Source organism: Beta vulgaris, chromosome 4 (genome assembly GCF_026745355.1).
Source record: "Beta vulgaris subsp. vulgaris cultivar EL10 chromosome 4, EL10.2, whole genome shotgun sequence".
Lineage (NCBI taxonomy): Eukaryota > Viridiplantae > Streptophyta > Magnoliopsida > Caryophyllales > Amaranthaceae > Beta > Beta vulgaris.
In genome coordinates, this window is record NC_079205.1 from 49,508,516 (window position 1) to 49,531,783 (window position 23,268).

At 32.2% G+C, this 23,268-nt stretch overlaps 1 pseudogene; it reads left to right on the forward strand.

The window, feature by feature from the left end:
- The first annotated feature begins 1,470 nt into the window (after positions 1–1,470).
- LOC130591278 (purple acid phosphatase 7-like) lies at positions 1,471–13,349 on the forward strand (annotated as a pseudogene).
- The last annotated feature ends 9,919 nt before the right edge of the window (positions 13,350–23,268 follow it).

The following is a 23,268-nucleotide window of genomic DNA, read 5'->3' on the forward strand; positions in this document are numbered from 1 at the left end:
CCCTAAAAGAAAGATGCATCTTGTTGGAATGAGTAGCTTGTTAAATTCCTTTAAAGGAATCATGAGGGGTATTACATACACCCCCACTTGAGAACAACAACCCCCTCGTTGCGCCTGAGGACTCCATATATTCGGCCACAACGACCTGTGGGTCGCCCCAGCCTGAATACTGATCGCCAGAAACACTCCAGATATTCAGTCTAACGACCTCTGGGTCGCTCCTTATGACAATGCAGCCCCAAAATCCTCCCCCACTAAGCGCCTGAGGACTTCTAATATTCGGCCTGACGGCCTTAGGGTCGCCCCAACACGCGGTCGCAGGGTTGCTCTGATACCATTTGTAACACCCCGACTCTTCCGGAGTCGAGTATATTGTCACCAATGCGCATCCAGGGCCAACAATTGTCCTCAATAACCAACACAAGTTCTTCCGACGCATTTTGTCCTTAATCATGCACATCCTGATAAACTTCCCAGGAGGTCACCCATCCCAAGACTACTCCCAGCCAAGCACGCTTAACTGTGGAGTAACGGAATTAAGCTCCCTAAAAGAAAGATGCATCTTGTTGGAATGAGTAGCCTGCTAAATTCCTTTAAAGCAATCATGAGGGGTATTACACTACGCTTCTAAATTTGTCTTCGTAATTTGGAGTATCTAGAAAGAAAGAAACAATATCATCTTTCATAACGACTCGCTTAATATTCGTAAGATTCTTCATAAAGCAAAATTCTTTTCTCATAATGGAGTCTTAGGAATGTAGTTGATTACTGCAATTCCTCTGGCTCCCCGTTTTTCCACTTTTCACTCCATCCCTCCACTCCCAAGTACCCTTCTTCAATATTGGTGGCTTGGGAGCCTCCATCATCTCCATTTTTCAAACTCAACTTTGACGGTTCCATTCGTGATTCTTCAGCAACAACATATTTTATCATCAGAGATTCCGACGCCAACCTAGTCAAAGCTGCAGCCTTAAACATTGCTATATCTTCAGTCTCGGTGGCAAAAGCTACAACCCTTCAGCATGGAGTCAGGCTAGTTATTCAAAATACTATTACTCATCTCCACATCAAAGGAGATAACCTCATGGTTGTCAACTCCATCAAAGGCATCTGGTCCCCCGGCCCCGTTGGCAGATCGCCCACATCATTCAAGATATCCAGACTTCTCTCCGCTCCTTTTCTTCTTGGACTATTCGATATGTCTACTACAAAGCAAGCAAAGCAGCAAATTGGATTGTCAATGTAGGCCACCTCTTAGATTCTAGTTTTTGTATTGAAAATTGTACTCATTCACCTTTTCATTCGATCCTTGTAAACGATAAGGTTGGAACTCCCCTGGTGCGGAGGGTCTCCTAACCTTCTTTTTTTCTTACCTTTATAAAAAATATATAATTGGAGCCCAATAATGAAACTGCACTACTGTTCTAATTATTACCAATCCATCATGGAATACATATCAATTAAAGAAAAATGTTAAAATCTGTTGTGGGATTAGTAGGTGAGAAACTGGATGTGGATTCAATCATGCATATCAACAGGAGATAATTTCTATGATAATGGCCCCACCGGGGTTCATGATCCTGCATTTAGGGTGAGTTTATCCCTCAAACGCAACTCCAAATTTTAGACTGTGCCACATCAACTTTTCACTACTTTTTAATTCTACAGACTGACTTAAGACTCATCCCAATTTTATACTTTAGCCCTCAAATTCTCTCTAGACTCACTCCATATTACTTTAACTTTATTTTATGCATTTTATTTTTTTCCAATAACATTATATTATGAAAATTTAATAAATTTGAATGACTACCAATAAATAATTAGTTAAATGTAAACAATTAATTAATTAGTTATTAAAGATTTTAAACTGATATTAATATTATAAAATTTAAGAACACCAAATAAAATCAAAAATTTAATTTGGATCCACTAAAAATAAAATCAAAACTTTGGTAAAGCGCAATTTAAAAATAAAAAGAAGATAAGTGGCATGTTTTTAGTGGACATTAATCTATTAATTGCATGACAATAGTCTTGAGTTGAGCCTTATAAAACAAAACCCACCCCAAGACTTGTTGCTTTTTGTTCCAACAATAACGTTGATTCTTGTAAAGACTCCTTGCAAGACTCTATGAAAGACTCCTTACAAGACCTGCGATAATGATATCTTTAGAGAGTCATTTATTGACATCTACACCGCCCCTAGCTTGTAGAGGTGTTTGGTACAATGATACTTTTTTTCCCCTTCTTTCTTTTTCTCATCTCTTACTACGAGTAGTGATAAAACAGTCATCATGAACGGTTATCACGCCCACTCACAATCATATATTATAAAAAACAGGTTGATGTGACACCTTTGTCAGAAAAAAAAAATAGATCCATGTTTGTGTATTTGAAACCCTTGTTATTGTTAAACCAAACCATGTCTGTATGTTTGAAACCATGTTTTTGTCAACTCAACTCATATTTGTGAAAAAGTAAACTTGTGATCTCTGTCATAATAACAAAAAAGTTGCATTGATTTGTGTGCCCCATTCAGCTTTTCCCCCCAAAAGTACATTTAATTATTGATACAAACCCATGTTTGTGTATTTGAAACCCTCGTTATTGTTAAATCAACCCTTGTTTGTGTGTTTGACATGTTTTTGTTAACTCAACCCATGTTTGTGTAATTGTTAAATTTCCTAATATTATATTGATTTTATTTAATTGTTAAATTACCACTTTACCCTTTTTGTAATTGTTAAATTACACATTTACCCTTAAGTGTGCAGTGATAACCGCTCATGATGAGCGTTTTATCACTCGTTTTATCACTCCTCCTCTTACTACAAGTCTACAACTAATTTCAAAAATTAAATATATACTTTCAAGACGATGTATTTTATCTTGCTAAAATTCCAGTTATTTAAACATGAGATACAATACATAGAATACGAGCCTACATATGGGACGATGGACGATAGATGAAGGATTATTTTAGGTGTATTAGAGTAATATTTTTATTTAAATTATCTAAAATGTAAAGAAAGTAATAAGATCGAAATTAATATTTATGAAGCTAAACAGCTGTTTTGATATATATTGGATAATTAATTTAATTAATAAATTATCATATGCTAACCTTTTTTTAATGGTTTTGTAGTGCTTGGTAATCATGACTGCAGGGGAGATGTTCTTGCACAATTGAACCCTGTGCTTAGAAAAAGAGTCAGAAGATGGCTTGACTTAGGACCCTTACGTTGTAAATGCAGGTTAGTAAAATCCAGCTTTTTCATTTTACTTAATTATCTTTGAAATTATGTTATTGATATTAAAAAATAGTTTTTTTTTTAATTTGTTGTTTGATCGAGCAGATATTGGACTTCTCTTTCATGAATACAACTCCCTTTCAAGATAAATACTATCGAAGAAGGCCATACTTACGACTGGAGAGGTGTACTTCCTCGAAAAAATCTTTCTAATCTTCTCAAGGTAAATTTCTTTCTAAAAAAACCTTTATTATCAATTTTTTTAAGGAAAAAATTATTAAGAATAAGTCAACCTTTGCGCAATCCGCTTATAATAAGCCAACTCATTGATTATCGTGGAATAAGTCAAACTTGATATCAAACTTAACCCCTTACCTGTTGAACTTGTATACCCCTTTTGATTGCCCTTCTTTTTGACTTTATGTTCTAAAGAAGTTGTCTTCTTGATTCTCCATCTCAATCCCCAACCCCCAATCCAAACCAGACCTCCTTTTTTCTCTCCCGCCAGCCAACCAACCACCCTACTGCCACCCCATCACTCTATCAGTAGGTCAGCTCAACATAATACCACCGCAGACCACACCAGATCTCCACCTTCCCCTCTCCTTCTTCAATGCAGAAACCACCCCCACCCACCTTCTCCTTCCTTTCAGCAACCACCCCATCCCCACCCTCTTCTCCTTTTTTATCTTTAATGGACTAATGCCCACTTCGTCTTTTTTCATAGAATGATAAGTTGCAAAAAGGAATTATTTTCTACAACTCCATAAATCTTACATCATTTTGATCTATTCCAATCTAATGCTCTGAATCCCAGATTAAAAATGGGATTTTTTTTCACTCGTCTCTTGTTCTCGGCCTTAATAATTCCGGCAAATACACTATTATTTGCACTTTTTTTTTCTGGATTACAATTTTGATTATAGACCATGTTATAATATTGCAATTTGATTTGGTATTTGTTGGTTTTCATTCTTGTTGATTTTAGTATGATTAGGGTAACTTTGTGTGATTTATGCTTTAGGATGATTTTTCTTTGTTTTATGAGTTTTATGATCAAAGGGTTTGATTGAAATTGTGGTGATTGTTGTTTGGGTTGTTTTAGCTATCGGATTTAATGTAGAAACAGTGCATTACAAAAAAAATTGAAATTTCAAGGTGTAATATGGGTATGTTGCTGTGAGGGGAAGTAAAAGTGGTTTTCTCGGCTGGGTTATGGTTTCGGGTAGGGCAAGGGTGGTTTTTTCTAAGCAGGGTGTGGCTTCGAGGAGGGGAGGGGTGGCTTTGGGGGCTGGGTTAGTATTTTCCGGTAGGTTGGGCTGGCAGCAGGGTGCTTGAAAATACCAAGAAGAAGGTCAGGGTGGGGATTGGAAGGAGGAGGGAAAACTTTTTTTTTTTAATAAAAGCTAATATTTAAAAGCATCCAATGAAAGAGATGTGTCATTTTAACCTGTTAAAAAGGTGAACAACAAGTTGTAACCGGTTTTGACTTGCTAAAAACAAATTGGTACCAAAGTTAGACTTATTCAGGAATAATCAAAGGGATGACTTATTTTTAGCGGACGACACTAGTAGAAAAAGGACGATTTGCGTCCCCCCAAGTGCGTCGCATGGGAGCCAGAGTGCGACGCAAAACAACTACTCACAAGCACCATATACAAGCCATATGCATCGAATCCCGATGAAGTGCGACGCATGTCGCTCATGTGCGTCAGACCCCGAGGCCCATCCGATGCACATCGTCGACAACTATCTGCATCGCACGTCGTTAAGGTGCGTTGCAAATTATTAACTTGTGTCGGACCTCAAGCCCATGCGACGTACATCAGTTGGGCTTCCCCATCTCACCCTCTCCCTCCTAACCTAAAACTTCAACGCCCCATCTCCCTCTTAACCTAAAACTTCAACTCCCATCAGTTGGCCGCGTCTCCCTCTCTCCCTTTCTCTCCCACTCTCTCTCTCTCTCTCTTTCACTCGTCGAAATTCATCATCTCAGGCAACTCGAAGTTCGTTCGTTTGATTTCTAGAAGTAAACATCAAATAACAAACATTCAAGAAGGGCGTCGTTACAGATCAAGGGAGCCATTCTTCGATGGCGCCAGGTAACCGCTTCTTTCATGATTTACTCAATCGAGAAAGAGAGGATAATCACCGACGGTGTCGAAAAAGAATGCGCCGAACTATTGGTCGTTGTGAAGGCATCACTATCATCAAAGATCACTTCATTGTCCATGTCGACGATAATAAGCCTTGGTATTCTTTCTTTTTCTTTATTTTTCTTCGTTTATTCGTTTCATTTCGTGTTTTACATGTGATTCATGGATTTCAATTCAGATCTAAGTTCTATGGAATTGAGTTTTATTATTTGTTTTAATACCATTTTATTTTTTTATATCTGATTTTTTTGTTTATTTTTATGGCATTTATCCTAGTCTGGGGTTTATTTTTCAGATCTAGGATTTCTTTTCAAATTTTCAGTTCTGAAATTCCTTTGCTCGTTTTCAGATCTGGATTTGCTTCTTCTCGAAGTCTTTTCTCCTGTGAAATTTCGATTGTAGTTGCGTTTGAGGTGAAGATCTGGATTTGTACCGCCACCTGAAGATTACATGAAATTCTCTCTTTTATGATTTTCAGTAAATTTGTAATCTTCTCTATTTTTTTTTTTTGTAATTTTTGTCTTTTTTATTTTCTGTAATTTTATTTAATTGATTTTCTGTAATTTATGTATCATTTTTTAAGTAATTAGCTCTTTTTCTTTATTTTCTGTAATTTATTATTATAAATCTACGATTTTTTTTTGTGAAGAATCCAAAATCTTTAATGCAAGTTTGCAACAGCCTCATTCCTAGTTTATAAAATTAATTTTTTTTCTATCAAAAAAAATTGTTTTTTTTAAAAAAAATTGCAATTTGCGTCGCACGTAGCCCAAGGTGCAACGCAAATCACTCATCTGCGTCGCACCCTAGGCCATGTGCGACGCACATTACCCCATTACCCTCTGAAGCTTTGTGTTGGGCTGGGGAGAGTCATCTGCGTCGCATCATATACAACGTGCGACGCAAATAGCTCAACATCTGCATCGTTTCTACATTCGACGCAGATCATTTAAAGTTCATCTGCGTCGAGACCTGTGCCGTCGGACCCAAGTCTGAAGCAAATAAGGGTCCCGGATCCAATGCAAATCAACCTTTCTCTACTAGTGCGGGCCAAAGGTTGGCTTATTAATGACAATTTTTCCCTTTTTTAATAGGTAAGAAGAAAATCCTCTAACTTGCCCTCACACAGGGACCTATTCAAAGTCCCATTATAACAATACACTCAATAACACCTAATCCCCCTTAAATCCCAAGCAAATGCTTGCCTGCTTGGGATAAGAATTGAACCGTAGAATTTATTAGGGAAGATGAGAAAACTCATTGTCTGAGCCAATCCCAATTCCTAGAAATATTAGGTGTTATAAACGCTATTTTTAATACTTATTACTAAGTCTCTTATGTTTACATATCAAAATCAAATTAATTAATTCTTACACTCAAAATGTACTACCCTTGCCTTTTAATAGCTACTTATAATACTCCATCTGTTTCTAAATAGAGTGCCCATTTTTTCATTTATGTTTGTCCAAAATAGATTTTTCATTTTCTTATTTGGTATTCTCTCTCTTTAATAAACAATTCATAAAAAGTATATCAATTCTAAATTTAATTATGATTTAATGCAACTAATCTCCTAGACATAATTTTCTTAATATTTGTGTACAAAAGAAATGAACACTCTATTTAAGGACGGAAGAAGTAGATAGAAACTCGATCTATCCAATTGATAAAACTCTCACTAGTCACTACTGATAGATAGTAGTATTTGTAACATTTAGTGGAATCAACGTTAATAATAAGATTATATCTTTTCAACTATCTATTTTTAGTGATTGATAATTCACTAAGTAAATGTATTTTCTACTAAAAGTCTGTTAAAACTCTAGATCTTGAGTTTATTGTATATATGGTTGACAATTCGATTTGTATGGATCTGATTCACAGTAAAATTAGTATGCACCTGATTCACGCACATGAATCAGAACACGCACATACTACTATAATACACATAAATCCACCATATCACAAACATATAAACTATATAAGAGAGAAATACACTATATCACAAATAAATACACCATAACACATAGAAACACTTTCACAAATAAACATTATAGCTCTTGCAAAAAAACACTATAACACATAAAAACACACTATATCGAAATTGACAATATTATCCTAATCTTATATAACAGGATCAATTGTACAATCAATTATAATACTCATAAACACATTATATCACAAACCGATACACTATATCAGAAAGGAATATACTATTTCACAAACAAACACACTATATCACATAGAATACTATTGCAAATAAGCATACTATAACACACAGAAGTACACTATGCCACACACAAATACACTATATCGAAACTGACAATATAATTCTAATATTCTATAACAGATTCAATTGTACAATCAACTATATCACAAAAACTGAAAAACAGAATAATAACTTGAAGAGATAGAAAATGAAGCAGTTATGACTTATGAGAGATAAATTGAAAAGGTAAAGAGATATGAGGAGAGAGAAAGACAAAATAGTAAAAGTTGTAAAACCTACATAAAATTTATTGAGTGCATACTAATTAGTGTGTAACGAGTCCATACAAGTTTTTTTATATGGTTGATTATATAATAGGATGTGGATGACTAAGACATCAACTGCCAAGTGGAAGTTTGTGATTGGTCATCAATCAGTACTGAGTGCTGCACAGAAGAGCTTGTGCCTCAGCTTCTCCCAATACTTGAGGTACTAATCTATATTTAGCAGAAACCCTTCCTTTTTAATTAAACTAATACTAATAATTTAATAAATAAATTAGGAAAATAATGTTGATCTTTACATAAATGGGAATGATCACCGCTTGGAGCACATTAGTAGCCCCGACAGGTAAAAGTGCCAATCTATACAACATAGTGACATACTCTATGTTTTTCTAATGAATGTGTAGGGCCTTTAATTCATGTGGAAATACCTACTTCTATAAAGTTGCAATTGACGGTGGTTGGTATTTTATGAAAACTTCTATTATAAGAAAATGGTCCCTAATATGGATATTTATGTCCATGATTTGATTTCCTTTTTGTTTTCAACCTAAGGGACAAAGAAAAAGAAAAGGGAGGTAGATAAGTGTTTGGTATATATCAATAAGTAGATGTTGGAATGAGGTGTAGGATGAGCATCCTACACCAGTTTCAAAACGTAAGGTAAGAAGAACAAAACACATCAATGAACATGCAAAAAGTAATTGATTTGACAGTCAATGAACATTGACTTAGGGTCTGTTCTCTTCGGCATAAAACAGCTGAACTGAACTGAACTAAACTTATTGGAGTTGAACTGAACTGAACTGAATTAAATTAAATTGAATTAAATTGAATATAATAAATATATAAATAATAATTTAAACAATAATAATATGAATATTAAATAATAATTATAATGATAAGTAATAATAATGAATAATAATAATAGTATTTTGGATATTTTAAATGATAGTTATAAATAATATTAATAATCACAAATTAATAATAATAATAATAATAATAATAATAATAATTAATGATAATAATGATAATTAATAATAATTATTTATATTATTTGTATTAATATATTAATACTTAATGATGATATATAATAACAATAATATCTAAGAATTAAATTAATATTACTATTTTAATAATTAGATTTAATAATATAAAAATATTCAGTAATAAAAATAATGATTGGGTTGGACCGCGAAAATTACATCATAAACTGTCTTGACGCGATTTGATTGGTTTATGGGCTAAAAAAGTGGGTTTATTTGTGCTTTGACCTAAACCATGTCCCTCCTAATAATAATAGTAATAATAATGAGGAAAGCTATAATAAATAAAATAATATATAGAAACAATAATAATAATAATTATACTTAATAGTAATGATATATATTTAAATAATAATAATAATAATAATAATAATAATAATAATAATAATAATAATAATAATAATAAGAGTAATTAGTAAAATAAATTATACCAACATAATAATAATATTTAACAAAATGATTATAAAAGAGGAGTTCAACTGAACTGAACTGAGCTGAACTGAACTGAACTGATTGGAGCGGAGCGGAACTGAATTGAACTGAAAATAAGCTGGGGAGAACAGACCCTTACTTCTAGTGTACAGATGGAAAATGCAAAAAGTTATTGATTTGACAGTTACTGTTCACCATTAAATGTGGGTAAACCACCATCCCACTTCTCAATTTCCTACACTCAACCTCTATCATTTCACTTCCCTCTACATTTTCTCTCTCCAAAAAATTCAAAAACTCCATAACCTCCATATTTTCAATCCACTATAATTATCTTCCACCATCCCAAAAATTAGTCTTAAATTTTGCAAATAGCTCATTCAATACCCCAAATTTCATTCAATATCCCAACAATTGAGTAATTTTCTCCTCCTTCTATGTTTAATGATTTCGTTTTTTAAATTTCGTCCTCTAGCTACTAAATTTTTTTTTTTGGGGGGGGGGGTTTTGGGGGGGGGGGGGGTTGCAGAGAACACAAAGTGAAGAAATATCATTGGCCACTCTTTTGAGAGCAAAGGGGAAAAATATGAAGAAATGCTCTACATCCAACAAAAGGTAATATATGAGCCTCTAGTTTGAAAATCTGTCTTTACACATTATTCACTATATCACAAGGATTGTACTTTGGATGTCTGTTATTGTTCATTGTGTGTTATTGGCGATTTTATAGGGATGCACGATGGAATTTGATTTGAACAAATGACTTACATTGTTAATCTTTCTGTTGTACAATAATGGACTTCCATTGAACATATGAACTATGTTGTTATTTTTATGAACATGCAAACAAACTGTGGTTACTTCTTATTAGTTATATTGTTGTACATTAAGTGAAATTGATTGTACATTACTGGGGTAAAGGTACAAATGATAGTCTATGGTTGTTCATTAAAATTCAATATATGTACACTGATAGTCCCACAAGTGAGAGTGAAACATTACATGCAACTAGGATGCCAAATGAATATTTTTATTCTATTATGTGTCTCTGTACATTCTTGGCTTCGTGGTTGTTCATTAACAAAATCAAAATGTATAATGACAGCCTCCCAGCTAAAAGTAACCCCATTCCTGAAGCTGATGTCAAGTGAGTAATTATCAATCTTTGTTTCTTTGTACACTGGTGGTGTTGATGTTTGTTCACTCATGAAATTCAATATGTACAATTACAGTTCCATACCTCATAGTGTTTCAGGTGCCACAATTCAAAGTGATGAAATTCAATATGTTCACTGGAGACTCAATGTACAATATTGTTTTATTGAATATTCAGTGGTTATGACTCAATGTACAATGTTATAGCAAGATTGTTCAATTTCAATGCTTGAATGTACAATGTTGATATGACTGAATGTTCAAGGTATTTTATGAAGCTGATATTGTTCACTGGTTATAACTCAAAATATATACATTATTGTTTGATTGAATGTTCACTGGATATGACTCAATGTACAAATGTTCTACCAAGATTGTTCAATTACTAAGCCTGAATGTACAATGTTGTTATGACTGGATGTTCAAGTTATTTTATAGAGCTGACCTTGTTCTATGTACATTATAATTGCGTTAGTGTTCAATGTGTATGACTAAATGTACATTAGCTTCACTAACATGCATGCATAACTAAAAATTGTTGTATAATGGTCTTTGTATCATATTTCCGACAAACTTTGGCCTTGCGAATACCAAATTCACATTTAAAGGCATAGTCAATGTATAATTTGTAAGCTTCTTCGTCATTAGCAGTCTCTTTAAGTATCAATTCAGATGTCTCAGACTCAACATATTCTATAGAAGGAATAACTGTAGATGCAACTGATGGTCTCAGATGTCTCAGACTCAACATATGACTAAATGTACATTAGCAGTCTCTTTGAGTATCAATTCATTGCAAGGTATGTGCATGTACATGCAACTGTAGATGGAGCTAGTAATCAAAAAAAGGTACCACAACCAACGCAATAAGGATAAATCACAATGTACACTAATGGTCATTACTTTGATCACTGAAAAATACAAAATTTATATTTGTATATTATTGTACAACAAACCATATGCATTTGTACATCAAAAAAATTGCTTCAACAAATAAATACCAGAATTTCTTGGTAATTCATCTTCTTCTCTTTCTCCTCCATCACCTAAATCTCTCATTGCATTAGAAGGAATAACATTATTAATTGAAATTCCATCATTTCCACTTATATCCTCCATTTTACAAATTAAGTACATAAAATATGCAAAGTTTTAAAAATGCAAAACAGAAAATAAAACCAAATGTCAACTTTTGGGAATTTATGATGGAAATGAATGAAAATCAGGGAGAAATAGATGAAGAACAAAATAAATGAGAGAGAGATTTGGTTCTTGAAAAATAAATGAGAGAGAAAGAGAGTGAGTGATGTAAGCAACAAAGTACAAAAGCTTGAAATGGGGGAGCTAGCCCACTTTCAAAAATACTGCCAAAAGCCAGCCAAATTTTTGGCTCCCATAAAACTAATGAAACTACATCGCTTAGGGGAAGGTGTAGGATGCTCATCCTACTCCCTTCCCCATGATCTAATTTGCGGTGTTTGGTATAGCATTTATAGGTGTTTGGCCAAAAAAAAAAAAAGGAATTGCCATTCGCTTTTTGTTGGTTTCAATTTTATAACGTGTTATCATCACTAAGGATAAATTGGGTTAATTCTATATTTGTAGGCATATAAGGATTTTCTTTTTTAATCCAAAAAATAATTAATTAGGATTTACTTTATCAAATGAGTTCATAATTATATTTGTATACATATATATTGCTTTAAGTTTTCTCTTCAATTCCATGTGATTTAGACTAATATCTAAAATAACGGTATGTTCACAATCGTTTTTATTTGAATTTTTTTGAAAATAAAGAAGAACGAAAAACAACTATATGAAAATTGGATCAGACATTTTCAATTTTTAATTACTTGTTTTTAGAATAATAGTTGTACATGATTAGTTTAGATAATAGATTTTTCAAATTTTAAAGTTATTATTCATTTTATATCACATGACTTGAAAATTATTAATAATATACCATAGCTCAAATCAAGCCCAATAATCCAAATTCCAAAGTTTGATCTTATTTAGTCAAGTTTAAGCCCTAAGAAACTCGACTTTTCTTTTCTATATCGATCAAATTGCTTTACTACTATTATAATATATTTCTTAAATACCTTAGGACGGACATTAGCTAAAGAAAAAATTGGATTAATGACACCAACTATGCTTTGAATTCACGGAGCAGCAGAAAATAAAGTGTATACTTTTCACCGTACAAAATATAATGGTGCATGTAATCACATGAGGCTCGTCAAAAGCCACCAGTGTTTCTATCATAACTCTAAAATCTTCTTTGCATATGATGTGAGAAGTAACTCAAATGAGGGAATTGAAAACTAGGCTAAAATAAAAAGGATAATAAAACAAAGAAGATCCTAGGGTTTCAACAAAAATACATGGCTTTCGACGAGCATCGTGTCAGTGCACTCACCCATTACCATAGTTCGTGCATTGAAAGTTATGCGCTTTAGTTCGCACTGCTTCCGATCGTATAAGTCAATTAATCATTTCCTAACTGATAGTTTTTTTTATACTACAAGTGAAACAGCCCAAAAAATTGAATATTACAATAGAATTTTAATGAATAATTTTACTTTTTTGGCCAATATACAATCCACTTCAATTTTTGACTAGTGGAGGAGGCTCAAAAGCATGAAGGGGAGATGTAAAGCCATGGAATCTAGAGGAGATTATATTGTATCATGATGGCAAAGGTTTCATGTCAATGCAAGTGACTCAAACTCGAGTGGATGTTATGTCTTATGATGTTTTTGGAAACATCTTGCACAAATAATGGAGCAAAGCAAAACAAGACCATTACACATTTTAGTATGTATCATGATCACCAGAAGATTAAGATGATGGTACATCATATCATTGGAAGTTACTATAGAAGCATAGCCACCGTATATGAGTGCGACATGTCACATTGGAAGCAAAGCATGTGTAATCCATTATTGTCCTCAATATAATTGTACATGGTGTTGTTAAGTATAGGGATGGCAACCCAGTCTGGATCCGGCTCTAGTCCGCTCTGATCCGAAGGACAAAATTCGAGCCAACTCCGATAAAAAAGTAATATGAATCCAACTCCGTTTAAAAAGTCAGACTCCGAGTCGGAGGAGGGTCGGAGACGGATCTCATAAAAAATCCGACATCCGAATCCGACTCCGACTTTGGGTCAATCAATCCTTTTTCCTTATTTGTGTTGATGTATTATTTATGTATAACCTGGCTTCGACTTTCAGCCAATTGCATTATATATGATTTTCCAATTGAAGAAATGATTGTTAAAAATGATAGTCATCATGGCGGGAAAATCTGGAAGTAATGGGAAGTATGTGAAGCCTATAGGTCCATCTTCGGATCCTCAAGCGTGTAAAACACGATCAATTGATGAAATCATGGGAGTGGAAGCTTTGCAATTTGGATTCCATGAAGACATTTTAACCCCGAGTCTTCAATTCAGCAATTGAAACAACAATCAGAAATTCGTCAAACCTTTAATGAATGGCTTGAGTCGATTCATGATTCTCAAAAGAGATCTCTTGATTGCGGAATTGAATGAGCTACGTCTGTAATTCCTATATTACAACAATTTAATGAGGTTGTGAATGATCAAAAGGACGTATGCTTGAATGTTAATAATAATATTGCAATTCATGAAGTTGATAGTGATAAAATTGAATCGAACCACTAGTAGAATAAATGCTTATTGTTGCGGTCATTAAGTGACCTATTGCGGCGGTTTTGACCGCGCAACAATTAAAGGGGCAGCAATAGGTAATTAATATATTGCTGCGGTTTTGGGTAAAACTGCAGCAATATATATTTTTTACATAAGATTCATAAAAGTATATTGGTGCGGTTTCTAGGGAAAACCGCATCAATATGCTGTATTTAATATTAAAAAATAGGCATATTGCTGCGGTTTCTTGTGAAAACCGCAACAATAGGTACAGGTGTAAGCAAAAAAAAATTATTTTTTTTCATTTTGCCATTCAATTCGAAAGATAAAAAAAAATCATAAATAGCCAAAAATCAAAAACTTCCACCAGAAAACGAAATAAAACTAACAAAGAAAAAATAACAATAAGAATACAAGAAAACTGACAAAAAGAAAACAAAAATGAAACTAATGAAGAAAAAAAAAACTGAGATACAGAAGAATTACAAGACAGGAGAATTACACTACACTGAACAAACTAAAATCTAATAACTACACTGAAAAACAAATCTGAAACAATGACTACAACACTAACCTAACAAAAAGAATTGAATCAAAAAAAACATTTGTTTGCTGAATTAAAAAACATTTGAGAATTGAATAGAAAAGGTCGGCGGACTGGAGGAGGAGCGAAGAAGTTTGGACTTGGAGTTCCGGCATTGAAGCGGCGGCGGCAATTACTCCGGTGATTACTCCGTCTGATTTATAGTTTACTTTTCGCAATTATGATGTCATTCTTATCCAAGAAAAGAAAATGCACCTTTCATAAAGACCAAACAACGATTTATAAGAGGAAGAAAATAAAAACGGTTGATATATAAGACGGAAAGAAAAAAAATACAAGAAATCATGAAATCAATGAAAAAGACATATATATAATTAAATAAGTAAATAAAATAAATTAAGAACCCAACAGATAGAAGCATCAACGACGACTACGCTGTCATGTCTGTGGGAGGCGTGGTCTTCTGAAGGTGGGGGTGAAGACCGACCGACTTGCGGTGATAGGCGACAATAACGACGCGGCGATAGGCGAGAGCCGACTTGCGAGTGGGCCGACTTGTGGTGGGCCGACGAAGAACCACGACAAGATGAGAGATATGAGTGGCAAGGGATGAGGTGAGAGGAAAGATGAGGGGATGAGAGCAAAGTGAGAGGTGAGAGGAGAGATGAGGAAACGGCGTGTGAGAGGGAAAAAGTGATAGAAAAAAACCGTAACTGATACACGCATGTTTTATACTTTTTAAAAATATATATATTTTAATGATATTGCTGCGGTTTTTTCCAAAAACCGCAGCAATATATTAAAATCTTATTTTTAATATTATTTTAATATATTGTTGTGGTTTTTGACAAAAACTGCAGCAATATGTCTGGTCAAATAGTCAACTTTTTTTCAAAAAAGATCCTGTTGATACCATATTGTTGCGTTTTTAGGCCGAAACCGCAGCAATATCTTTATTTTATATTTTATCTTTTTTTTTACGCGATATAATACTGCGTATGGGTAAAACCGCAGCAATACCACCGTAGCAATAAGCAATTATTCTACTAGTGAACGCTGTTAAAATTCATGAAATTACTGATTGTAATCCTAAAATTATGAAAATTGAATTATCGGTTGTTGAAGAAGAAATTGATGATTTATGGAATTGTTCACCTGTTTGCTATGTAATTGGGGGTAAATCTGCCAATTCAGGTTATAAAGGGTTTTATTGGGCGTATTTGGATCAAGTGTTAGGTGGCACGTATTTCTTAGATCATAAGCTAGTCATCAGGATATGGACTTTAAGAAATTAGGCCATCTTCTCTCGCTGTTGGGCCAACGTTTTTCATGGGGTTCAAACCCCCTCGTCTCCTCCTAATGCCTCTCCACCTCCACCCTCTAGTGTTTTGTCTTCCACTACTTCTCTTGGTGTGTCCCACTCCTCCCAGGTGTCCCGATCCCTCTCGTTGTCTTAAATCAACATCTTATGGTAACTCGGTTAAAAGATGGTGTTTCAAAGCCACACATTTTAATGAATTTAAAAAGTGATGTTATTGAGTCAAAACCAATTAACTTTAAGCAAACATTTAAAGAATCACGTAGGCGTCAAACTATACTCGATGAATACATGGTTTTAATTAAAAATGACATATGGCAGTTGGTACCCCACAACTATAATAAGAATTTACTTAGATGTAAGTGGGTTTATCGGATTAAATACAATTCTGATGGTCCAGTGGAGTGGTTCAAAGCCAGACTTGTTGTATTTGAAAATCAATAGCAAACAAGTATTGATTAGTTTGAAACCTTTAGTCCTACTATAAAGCCTACAACTGTTCGCTTAGTTATCAGTATTGTTGTTTCTTTCAAATGGACTATTTGTCAATTAGCTGTCAAAAATGATTTTCTTCATGGTTTTCTCCATGAAGAGGTTTATATGCATCAACCTTCGGGTTTTGTTCATCCATCTAAACCTATTCATATTTGTCATCTTCATAAGTCCATCTATAGTCTGAAACAAGCTCATCGAGTTTGGTTCTCTCGGCTCAGCAATTTCTTATTATCTATCTGTTTCAAGTGCATCAATTGTGACACTTCCATGTTCACTTTCAAAATTCATGGTCATCTTCTTATCCTTCTATTATATGTTGATGACATTGTTCTCACTGGTAGTAGCTCTACACTTGTTCAAAAATTCATCTATATTCTTTCTTCGCAGTTTGCTACGAAGGATTTAGGGGATCTTCATTTTTTCTTGGGTGTTCAGGTGTGCGTACTCCATCTGATTTATTTTTGTCCCAACATAAGTATGTTTCTGATTTATTTCGTAAATTTCATCTTCATACTGTTGAATCAGTTTGCACACATGTTGTCTCTAGAGTCACTTGGTCTCTTCTTGACAAAGAACTTCTTGCCGATCCGACAGATTATTGTAGTATGGTTGGTGCTTTGCAATACTTAGCTATGACTTGTCATTATATTGCTTATACTATTAATATGGTATCCCGGTATATGCATGCTCTTCTTATTACTCACCTTCATGCTGTGAAAAAAACTTCAGATACATGCAAGGTACTTTAACATTTGGTCTCTTCCTCCATAGTAGTAGTTCTCCTCTTGTTGTCGTTGCCTACTTTGATGCAAAATGCGCAAGTTGTCCTAATACTCGTCATTCTACCACTGGTTAAACTATTTTTTCTTGGGAAGAATTTGATACCCTGGCGCTCGAAAAAGCAACCTATTGTTTCTAAATCCTCCATTGAAGCTGAATATCGCGCAGTTGTATATACTACTCCGGAGACTTTTGTCGCCTGTAACTTCTTGCTGACATTGGTTATTTTTTTCGACGACCTATGATTTTGTATTGTGATAATGCTTCTGCTACTTATCTCACTAATTATCCAGTTCATCATGATCGAAGTGAACATTTTGATGTTAATTATCATTTTGTTCGCGAAATGGTTGCCAAAGGAGGTCTAATGGTTCGCCACGTTCCAACTCAGTTGCAGGTTGCAGATATTACTAAAGGTCTATCTACTATATTTATGTGTTTATTTAAGATCGTACTATAATCTTCACTAATCCAAAATACTTTATATGTATTTATATCCATGTTGAACACTATATTTTTTAAAAAAAAATGAAAAATAAAAAGAATGACATGGCATGCATATGTGGATCTCTCTATAATATTCTAAGGTTGTCTTTTAAAATCAAAGTCTAATTTTTTCATCATCCAAAACATTAATATATATGTAACTTTATCACTATAGATTTTAATTTTTGTTGTAACAATAAAGTTTTCTGAATAAACTTTGTTGCAATACTAAATTGTTTTGGTTCCATTGAGTAGGTCGAGGTTTTGAAAGATAATACGTTTAATCTTGTAAATTGGACCTATGATAAAATGCTATAATTATCACATATAATTAAAGTTATTATTATATTTAGGTAAAAGAAAGACTAAATAATGCCTTACCATTCACCTGAATAAATTTTCATGAGTTGTAAAACTATATTGTAAATGGATCTTATTTTGAAGCATATTTCAAGTACTTTCTAATGGTTAAAAATTATGATGATTCGAATTAGGTAGCAAAAGTGACATTCATTTTACATAATTTAATAATTTAGGTTTTTTTAAAAAAAAAAACTGAACTCTAAATACTCCCTATCTAAAGCTCCTTTTATATATTTAAATATATGTAGAACTCTATTTAACATTTTTTATTTTTTGTTGATATGAATTGAGATTTTTAAACACCATTATATTTATATACTTCCTCAATTCTTTTTCTATTGCAACAATGGTAGTTTCATTTATAGAAGCATTCCACTTTTGGTAAAAAAAAAAAAAAGAAAAGAAAACAACTATAGTTGCCAACATCACCCTTTAATTTATGTTAATCAAATTGCCTCATAAAGTTGCTTTTACTTTATTAAAGATTTTCTTATGCCCTACTCTAGTTAACCCTTGTATGCTAAGTTACCTATTTTTTAAGTTCTCTTAAAACCATGCCCAAGCCCATTGTTACAGTAAGAAAAGACAGAAAAATTATTTGTCATCATACTTTAATTTCTAGATTTATTATTGCTATATATAATTTTATATTTTTAAATGTTCAACTAAATATTGTAGCTAAGTCTATTATTAAAAAATATCCCAATAATTGATATGACTAACAATAGCTAACACAATTTTAACATGAAAAAATACTCGAATGATACTTCGAGAAACTAGAGGGTAATAATTTAGTAGAAACAGGACATAAAGAATAGAGAAAAAAATATGAATTGCAGCCACAACTTCAACTTTTTATATAGCACATAAACACTAAGGCGTATAGAATAGAAGATGAAAAAGCCAAAAAGAAGATCATAGCGATGATATCATGAATAAAATAAATTAAAATATGAAACTAACCTCTATTGATACTCGAAAATACTATTTAAGAGAAAAAAATATCTTCATTAATCATGAACATATCAAGACTTATCAAACTTCCTCTTTTTTAATGATATGCAATCTCAAATAATCTAGAAACTTAGACCTTGATTTCCCAATTAGTTTTAGTAGAACTATGTTCATTGAGAAAAAAAGAAGATATGACATATAGATATATGAAAAATAAAAATATAAACAATTATGTAGACAACAAATATTCTAGAAATAAAATAATTAGTGAATTGCATGATACATGTGCTATGTCGCTGACAAGTTTTCATTTGATTCTTCATGTAATTCCATCATGGTATGTTATATGTTCAAAACTATATGTATGTATTTTTATTTTTATATAACTCAATTTTTAGAAGTATGATTTTCAAAGACATGATTGTTATTGTCACATATAATACGCTATTTTTAGATGCATTTAAAATAAAGAATAAACATTACCTTATTGTTCATCTAAATAAATATATTTTCATAAGTTGTAAAATTATATTTTATATGGAACTTATTTCGAAACATATTTTGAGCACTCTCTGATGGTAAAAAGATTATAATATTGTGAATTAGGTAGTAAAAGTTATATTCAATTTACATAGTTGAATCATTTAAGTTGTTTATTTAAAATCAGAATGTAATCTTCACTTATTAAAAATACCTTATATGTATTTATATCTATGTCAAATACTATTTTCAAAAAAAAAAATTAAGAAGAATGACATGTCATAATTAGGTAGAGCTCTCTAAAATATTCTAAGGTTGTTTTTTTTAAAAAAAATCATACTCGAATTTTTTCATCATCAAAAACTCTAATACATATATGTAACATTGTCGCTATACATTTTAATTTTTATTGTAGCAACAAAGTTTCCTTACTAAATTTTGTTATAATAATAATTGTTTTGTTCAGTTGAGAAAAGAACTCTAGAATGTAGAGTTTGAACAATATCAACTATTGAATAATAAAAAAATCAATGGCTAATATATTATCTTTCCAAAACCCCCTCTATTTTTTCTCATCAAAACCCACTTCTTTATTTCCACCATTCCACCAATATAAGCCCTTGATTTTAAAATTAATATAGGAAAAATTGACAATAGAGGTCTGAACTTTGGGTGATAATTTTTAAAAGGTCTGAACTATTGATTAACCTGTGTAGGTCCCAACTTTAGGTAGTCTTAACTTTTAGCGAGCCTCGACGACTTAAAACTGCAGATTTTTTTTTAAATCTCACCTAGTTCCTACATCCCTCCATCAATTAACCCTTTTGATGTGACCCAAGTTTTACAAGTGATGACCTATTAAGCCAGTTTTAAGTCACTAAAGCCTGCTAAAAGTTAAGGCCCCCTAAAGTTGGGACCTACACGGGTTAATCAATAGTTCAGACTTTTTAAAAATTATCACCCAAAGTTCAGACCTCTATTATCAATTTTTTCTAAAATATATGGTTCATATACAACTCTACCTTGTAGAATTTTATTAAAACTCTAGATCATCCGGAATCGTAAGGTTAAGGTTGTGAAAGACAGCATGTTTAATCTTGTAAATTGGTCCTATGATAAAATGTTATCGTCACAATATCACATATAGTACACTATAGTTATAGCTTTTATATTTATCTAAGAGAAAGATTAATTAATAATGTCTTACCATTTATCTAGTTCAATAAATTTTCATGAGTTGTAAAACTATATTGTAAACATATCTTATTTTGAAGTATATTTCAAGCACTCTCAAAAGTTGAAAAATTATAATATTCTAAATCATGTAGCAAAAGTTATATTCACTTTACATAATATATAATTTAGGTTGTTTATTCAAAACGAAACTCAATTTATGTATTTAAATATATGTAAAACTCTATTTTTTAAAATATTCAAAATAAATATTAATGATATGATAATTATTCGTGGCGCTCTCTATTTCATAAGTTGTATAAATATATTTTAAATGGATCTTATTTCGGAACATATTTCGAGCACTATTCAATGGAACAATAATTATAATATTCTGAATTACGTAACAAAAATTATACACAATTTACATATTATAATAATTTAGGTTGTTCATTTGAAACCAAACTCTAATTTTAACTTATCTAGAACTCTTTTATGTATTTAAAATTAGAGTCCGTTTTTGGAGAGACGGTCTCACGTTAGTGTTAACGTGAGACCGCTTATGTTATGCTGTGCGTGCATCAAACCAGCAGTAGAATTAGTTAAGCGCTTGCACCTATTAGTTATGCTAGCCTTAATTTGATTCTGGATGAATTAGTTAAGTTTGAAGTATATTAATTAGTCGCTGGAGTATATTAGTTAATCGCTGGAGTATATTAGTTAAGCGTTGGAGTATATTAGTTAAGCGCTGAAGTATATTAGTTATATCATAAAAATCAAATTATAATGCATTTTATTGGCCATAACTTCAATATCACGCATAAATAATTATGTCTTTATCGAAAAAAAACTAATGCACTAAATCTATCATAAACCATCCAAAACAAACCCATAATGCTCTTCTTCAATAAGTCAGACAACAAAGAATTGCAACAAACCAAACTAGGGCAAAAATCACCATCTTTAACACACAAAAACACATTAGCAGCTTCAATTTAGAAACCCTTTTTCTTACAAACATTGATCACTATATCAAAGAAGAACAACCAAAATTGAGAAAGAAAACAAATATTGATGAAAACCCAATTGAGAATGTGACCAGTTGAAAAACCCATAAGTTTAGTTGGATCAAAAAACTGATTATGATGAAGAACAAATTGAATAATATATGGGTTTAGCTATTTAGTGATGTTTGAAGAACCAAGAACCCATTAAATTTTCCTAGTTGTTGTGTTTGAGAAGTGTTGAAATTTCTTCAACATCTTCGCCATTGGAGAGATTCAAGATCGTGAAATTGCAGGAGATAGTCTGAGTTTTGTGCGTTTTCTGTGTAAAAAATAATAATAACTAAATACCCAAATATCATAACTATTTATCAGAAAATAGTAACTAATAGCCAGAATCACAATTATCAACCATAAAACCATAAATGAAGGCCGAGGCTAAGAATTGGAGGAAAAACAGACTCGTCTCACGTTAGTGTTAACGTGAGACAGTCTTTTATAAGATTTTGCATTGAAATTATGTAGAACTCTATTTTTGTAAAAAGATAAAAATAAAATTTGATGACATATCAATCCTACGTGATACGCTTTATGGTCTTGAGGAGCTGCCTATGCTCTCGAAAAGTTCACATATATATATATATATATATATATATATATTATATATATATATATATATTATATATATACATATATATATATATATATATACATATATATATATATATACATATATATATATATATATATATACATATATACATATATATATATATATACATATATGGGCAAGATCACTTGAGAATACTCTTTACATGAGAAATGAAAATGAATCTCAACCACATGATTGGATAGAGTTACTTACAACACTTATTAATTAGAGTTATACCCACCTAAAAAATTTAGAGCCCAAAAAAAATTCAAATTCTGAATTTTTTTTCTAATATTCTTTTTTTGGAGTTACATCATTTTTTCATCAGAGTTACATCACTTATTCATAAGAGTTATAGTGCATAAATATCATTCTCATTTTTCATGTAAGTAGCATTTTCATATGAATTCACTTACTTCCTCCGTTTTTTTTAGATGTTACACTTTCTATTTTAGGAAATTTTAAATTAGATGTTACACTTTTATTTTAGGTAATAACTTCTCTCTATCTCTTTCCTATCACATGTTCACATGGGGCCCTTTTGTTTTTCATTCTCTCTATCTCTCTCCACTCCAAAAATTACCTAGGAGTCCGTGATTTGAAAAGTGTAACATCTAAAAAAAACAGAGGAAGTATATATATTGATTGATTAGGACAGATTTTTGTATTAGTATATATTTTGGATACTTCAAATCCTATTCTTATATTTTATATTCTATCAATACTTACGTACTCTGTCTCTGGCGTGAATTATGTGTTTTCTCCTACTATTGGCGATTTGTCTGTTTTCTTGGCCCTCCTTCCATA